This window comes from Poecilia reticulata, linkage group LG20 (genome assembly GCF_000633615.1).
Source record: "Poecilia reticulata strain Guanapo linkage group LG20, Guppy_female_1.0+MT, whole genome shotgun sequence".
NCBI classification, from domain to species: domain Eukaryota; kingdom Metazoa; phylum Chordata; class Actinopteri; order Cyprinodontiformes; family Poeciliidae; genus Poecilia; species Poecilia reticulata.
In genome coordinates this window covers 4,069,765-4,076,428 of record NC_024350.1, presented here as the reverse complement: position 1 = coordinate 4,076,428, position 6,664 = coordinate 4,069,765, and the positions used below count along the sequence as shown (strand labels likewise).

General features: G+C 39.4%; 1 long non-coding RNA gene across 1 annotated transcript; it reads right to left on the bottom strand.

The window, feature by feature from the left end:
* Positions 1-1,640: 1,640 nt before the first annotated feature.
* On the bottom strand, positions 1,641-2,909 carry LOC103482290 (uncharacterized). Its single transcript, XR_536434.1, has 3 exons — positions 1,983-2,909; positions 1,766-1,858; positions 1,641-1,676 (listed from the first exon to the last, which is right to left on the bottom strand). It is a non-coding gene; the product is annotated as an uncharacterized LOC103482290 (long non-coding RNA).
* Between the last annotated feature and the right edge of the window lie 3,755 nt (positions 2,910-6,664).

Genomic DNA, 6,664 nt, shown 5'->3' with positions numbered 1-6,664 from the left:
GCAATCAATCGAACAAACATAATCAACTTCGGAGACTGTTTACTGCTGGTAGACACAGCTTTGCAGAGATATAAAAAGTTTCACGTTTTATATTGATTCTAAGTTTGCTCTTCTGTCATCTGCTAATCCCACATGTTTCCCACAGGAACTAGAACTGAGATGACCCGACTTAAAATGCTTCACCAGATTTTGAGTCCAGTGAAACATTTCTGTTTTCATCCATCCACTTGTTTTGAACCATAATCCTTTTGGAAAACCCAAATGATGATGTGTTTTTGATTCCATAAAAGTTTTACATAAAATATTCGTCCATCCATTTTCTGTACACTCTTGTCCCTCATTGGGGTCAGGAGGGTTGCTGGTGCCCATCTCCAGCTAACGTTCCGGGCGATAGACGGGGGTCATCCTGGACAGGTCGCCAGTCTGTCGCAGGGCAACACAGAGACACACAGGACACACAGCAGTGCACGCAGACACTCACACCTAGAGAGAACTGAAAGAGACCACTTAACCTTTTTAGACGAAGCCGGAGTACCCAGAGAAAACCCACCGATGCACAGGGAGAACATGCAAACTCCATGCAGAAAGACCCTGGGTCAGGAATCGAACCCAGATCCTTTTGCTGCAAGGCAACAGCTCTACCAACTGCAGCACTGTGCAGCCTACATAAAACATACATTTCTTAAAATTGTTAACATTTAGATGGAAGGACAACAGGGCAGCAGCTTCACAGATCCTCTACCACCTAATGTAACTCAGAAGATTAGGTGCTTTTAAACTCATTCATCATCAGATTCACACCAAATCCCTCAGTACTGTTTATGCAAAAAAACAACTCATCTCATCTGACCAAAACACAGGGTCCTAGTTAAAGTCTAAGTACAACTTAACTAACTTTTCATTCATGTTGTAGTTGAACAGAAGCCTCTTGGTCTGTAATGTTTTCTAATGGGTGTTATGGAAACCCTATATTCTGCTTTCACTATAGTAGTATAGTAGACCAAAGCACTCTTATCTCACTTAAATGCAATGTTCTCTTGTCTTTCCCACTTTGAAGCTCGGCTGTACTTCTGTACATCATGGAATGCTTTTTAACAAGAAGTCATAGATGACGTAAATGTTCCTAAACACTCTGATCAAGTTAAAAAATAAAGAATAAGTTGAATGAAAAAGCTAAGAAGACTGTGTGAGATTGTGCTATTAAGAAAATATAAAATATATATTGATCTAGGGATTCCTATAATCCCTGTGAAGCAGCCAGTGTGTTTTAGGTTAGCCAAAACACACTGGCTAACTGAGTGAACTTTATTTCATTTAAAGCAAAATATCCATCCATCCATTTTCTGAACACCCATGTCCCTAGTGAGGTCAGGAGGGTTGCTGGTGCCCATCTCCAGCTAACGTTCCGAGCGAGAGGCGGGGTCACCCTGGACAGGTCGCCAATCTGTCGCAGGGCAACACAGAGACACACAGGACAACCAACCATGCACACATCCCTAGGGAGAATTTAGAGAGAGACCACTTAACTTTTTTGGACTGTGGGAGGAAACCAGAGTACCCGGAGAGAACCCATGCATGCACAGAGAGAACATGTAGAAAGAGCCTGGGCTGGGAATCGAACCCAGGAGCTTCTTGCTGCAAGGCAACAGTGCTACCAACTGTGCCTCTGTGCAGCCCTAAAGCAAAATAAAAGAAGGAAAAGTGTAAAAATGACATGACAGCATTAGTGAAATGGTTAGTTTTCACTAATACTGACACAACTCACCATACGTTCTCCGACTGATCCGTCAAAGACACACAGAGACCTTTATATGTGAAGATACCATCCAGTGAGCAGAGACAAAAGGTGAATGTGTTTCTGTTCATGTGCAAAACAGTTGAATGAGATCGGGTCGACATACAGTCTCAGTCATAGATGAATATTGAAAAGGCTGCAGCTTAAGAGAGATGCTTCTGTTCTGTGTGTGTCTGTGTGTGTTTACCAGGTTTTTATATCCTTATGGGAACCTATTTCTGTCTACAATGTGGGGTTATGGGGACCATTGTTCCTTGTGGGGACATTTTCAACAACAACCAGTTAAACCAGAACAATCAGTAACTGAAGAACAACCAGTTAGAGCAAAGTACCAGTTTTTCCAGACCAACCAGTGGAATTAGAAGATCCATGGTGGCACCCAGTATCTGAGTGTTCCCAACTGGTACATAGTCTTGAAAGCGGTACCTACCCACGTACCTACTTTCCTCAGAACTGATTGTGGATCCTGGTTCTCCTGCTGTTCTGGTTCACCCAGCCTTTCTCTCAGCTGAGCATTTTCTCTCATCAAATCCATGTTCTGTCTGCTCAGGTTCTCAATTTCTTGACAAGCTCTCTCACGTTGGCTATGCATATAGTTAATTTTATCATGGAGGTCGTCCCTCTCTCCAGTTTGCTCATCAACTATCAGCTCTGCCTCCTTCAGGTCTATCAGAAGCTCTTGGAGTTTTCTTCTATGAGATTTTTGGACGACTTCAAACAAATGCTCTGAATCTCTCGTTTCCATGTATCCGCGCCCTGTCTCATGAAGCGCTTCATGAACCGACTCAAGCTGCGCATGGAGTGCGTCATTTCGACTTGCCAGTATTTCGTACTGTGCTTGCAGGTCCGGCAGCCTGCAAGCATTACCGGAAGTCTTGGGGCGCTCAATCTTACAACTGAGACATTCAGCAATCTGTTTCAGTTGCTGATTTTCCTTCTTCAGTCTCCTGAGTGTCCCGTCACCAAAAGTGGTTTCATTTAAAATGTTGGCAAGCTCGCCAGGCACAGGTGTGTAACTCCTATCTTCAGACATTTTTTGTACCCTTGTTGAAAAGTCAAGATTATTGGTATGTAAAATCCAGTATTGTTCTTCTTAGGTGTAGAGCAATCTGACATGTAGCACAAATGAGTTGGGATTAAAGAGAGATGGATCAAAGTCATCAGTGATGTCATAGAGCATGAGTGACATCACTGGTTCATCAAAGCCACTAGAAGCCTGTTAAGTGTGCGCGTGTGTGGGTGTGTGTTCTGTATTTGATGCATTGTGGGGACCATTTTCCTGGCACATATTACATTGTGGGGACTCACTGCTTCCAAAGAAGAGATGCTGTTTTTGGGTTCGGGGTAAAGTTTAGGTCCAAGGTGTGAATTGAGTTTTGGTTGGGGTTCGGCTGTAGAAATGAATGGAAGTCAATGGAAAGTCTCTGCAAAGATAGCGAGACAAACATATGTTTGTTTGTGTGTGTGTGTGTGTGTGTGTGTGTGTTTGTTTGTTTATTTATAATACCTTGTGGGGACCCACTCCTCCTTGTGGGGAACAAAGCCTGGTCCCGTCCCCACAAGGGGAAACGCTGTTTTTGGGTCAGATTTTACTACTAAGGTGTCAATTGAGTTTTGATTAGGATTAGGGTAAGGATAAAGTTTAGGCTCTAGAAATGAATGGAAGTCAATGGAAAGGCCCCACAAAGATAGCCACGCAAACGTGTGTGTACATATGCGTGCGTGCGTGTGTGTATGTTGGAGAGATATAAAATACAGAAACAGAAATAATAATGAAATAGAGACTTTGTGGGACTTTGCTTCCCTAGGTCCCAGATTACGTCCTATTGGTATCTGTCATTATCTGCTGATGATTTGAGTTTAATTTGACTATGAAATGCAGCTTTTATTGTCTTTTTCTCAATTTATCAATTTTATTTATACAATAAATTTGAATGTTTTGAATAAACACTTGTTAAAGGCCGAATAAAAAAAAAATGTCATGAAGACTTACAGAAAACACAAGCAAAAAATGTTTTTGTTTTCATATAGGATGGGGAATGTTGTTGGTTCTAATTGCTTAGGTTTGTTGGCTTCCATAGACGTGAAAAGTGTTTCATATTCATGGTTCATCCTAGTGGAGACAGAAAAAGTCTATTTATATGTGGAAAAAACTTGGACATTTTCTAAGCTTGTGAAGTTGAAAATATTCAACTCTTGAAGTTTAGAAACTTTCATGTTTTTTCTACAAAATTTCTGAGAATAATCTCAAAAATGTACTCCTTTCTGTTCTCTCTGCAGTCGCCTCAATGCGCCATCGCAGCACACCACCTCAGCAGCAATGATGATCTTTTAAACATCATTGTTTAAAAGATGTTTAAATGTTTCTTTGCAGCAGAGACACCGTCTTCTTGTTCAAACTGTAAATACAAGCCAATATTGTGCACGTTTGGGTGTGTGTGTGTCCTCAAAGTCCTTATTCAGTGTATCATATTAATGTAAAGACAATACAACCAGACAGACCAAACACACACTCTGGAACCACACAAACAGAGCAGCCTCTCATGTCCGACCCTGAATGGTGTCACTTCTTTCTTTCCATGCGTTTTTCTGCCAGCTGGAAAAATACAACAATAAATCTTCAGTGAAAACAGAGACAGTTGGACGTTGACTTGTTCCCATCAATACAATAAGTCAATTTTGAATGGTTTTAGTATTAGAATTTCTGTCAGAAAAGGAAGAATGTATATTTGTTGGTCAAAGCCTGCAATCTTATTTTTTTATTTAATTTATGAACATTTACATGTGAAAATTTTAGAACATTTATGTATAAGGATACTTACATACATACATTAATTAATTTCATTCATTCCGTATTAACAGGCGCAGACCATCCCTCTGTTTTTCCACACTCTGTATGTGCGTAAGCTGCAGCACAACCAATCAAATTAACAGGATTTAAAAATAACGCGAGGAAAAAAACGAGAGACAAAAAAACGCTCAAAGCAGATATGCTCCTGTGAGTAATTTCTTTTCTTTTGGGTACATCAATCATGAACTATTCAACTGAAAACGGAATGAAAGTAGTAAATGAGTTGAATCAACCTTAAAAGTCAAGTTGAGCCAACACATTTGCTTTAAATTGGAGTAACTGAATTATATAATGCTGAAATAAACCAAAGCAATTGGGTGGAAATCCTTTCCATGATTTTTTTTTAATATTAATCCAAAGAGTTATTTTTTTGAGTGTAACACAGCCGACCCTCCTGACCCAAAGCCAAATAAGCAGAACTTAATTTGGGAACCGTCTTGTTCAGAACGTCAACAAGTAAGATTAGTTACCATAGCTACACAGATGATATACAACTCTACATCACCAGGTAACTCCAAATACATCCAAGCCTTGAAAAGATGCTTAAAGCACATCAGTGCGAATCGTAACTTTCTTTAGCTGAACAGAAACAAAACTGAATTTATCATCTTTGGAACTAAAGAGACTCGATGCAACTTCAGTTTCCACACTGTTATCATCACAGCTTATGTTTTACTTCTGACAGCAGAGCTAGTTAGTACCAAATAACTTTATGTACCAAATTTCTTTATGTTTTTGCCTCCATTCTTCATTCTGCAGTTTGGTTGAAAATATTAGAATGTAATTTACAAAAGTATGGGCTGACCCCGTGGCTTCAGGTCATCTTCCCAATCTTCAAGAAAAGAAAAGGTGGATAGAGGAGAAGATCACAATAGTTTGGACTGATGAGAAACAGATCATATACCTACATGTGAGTCATATACCTTTATTGTTTAGATTTCACATTTAAACCATAATAAATGGAACATTGACCAACATATTTGATGTGTATTGATTTTAATACACAATAAAATGTAATGTTTGTTACTGGTTTCTCAGTTGGTGTTTTTTAATGTTTTTTTATTTTTGTGTTTTTATGATGTAAAGCACTTTGAACAGCCTCGTAGCTGAAATGTGGAACTTGTTTGATTTATTCAGTAAGTTTTGTTTTGTACTTTTGCTTCTGTTAAATATCTGTTGAAACAAAATACATTTTTTAAGTCAGTGACTCTTTGACATTATTTAAAGTTTGTGCGTCAGAGACCTTCTAAACCTGTCTAGCATTTAAGGAAAAAGTCAAGAAAAGGAACAGAAGCTAATCCACTATTACACTAGCTTTTGGGTCCACGCTGCTCTAAAACTCTGGAACTTTTATATTTGTTTGCATTTTAAGTTTCCAAATGTATCCCTGCACTTATGTTCCAGAGGCAGCAAAGAAATATAAAACAGAGAGCTAGAAAACATTGTTTCCCTCACTATAAATCTGATCTGGCCCCAGGGAGCCCCGGGGACACAAACTATATGTAACGTTTCTGTGGCGCTCTCTAACACTGACACAACCTGGGTATCACTTTCAAACAAAGGAGGAAATAAATTTAGAGATAAAGCCTTTTTACCTTCTGCAGACGTACACGTTAAAGGGAGATATGAGACGTTAAAGGGAGATAGTGAGTGGTGTTTTAGTTGTATTTCATCACAGCAGAGGTAATTCTACTCTACATGAGGGAAAATTCCCTCTTTGCCTTCCTGTGTGTAGAAACTCTTTATTCAATGACGCGAAGCTGAACAGAACTGAGCTGAACTCCTGTCTCAGTTACATTTCAGTTCTTCTTGACGTTGGAAACTCTGGACCCTGGACGGGTTTTACAGTAACATAAAATGATTGCAGCAGACCGTTACTATGGCACTGCATATACATAAACCACCAAAGGTGACTTGAAAGGTTAACCACTTGAATCCTTGTGATGTATTTGTTGGATTGCTGTTTTTTTTGTTTTTTTTTTGCATTAATTCACAGAGTTCTCTGTTGTTTCTATCTA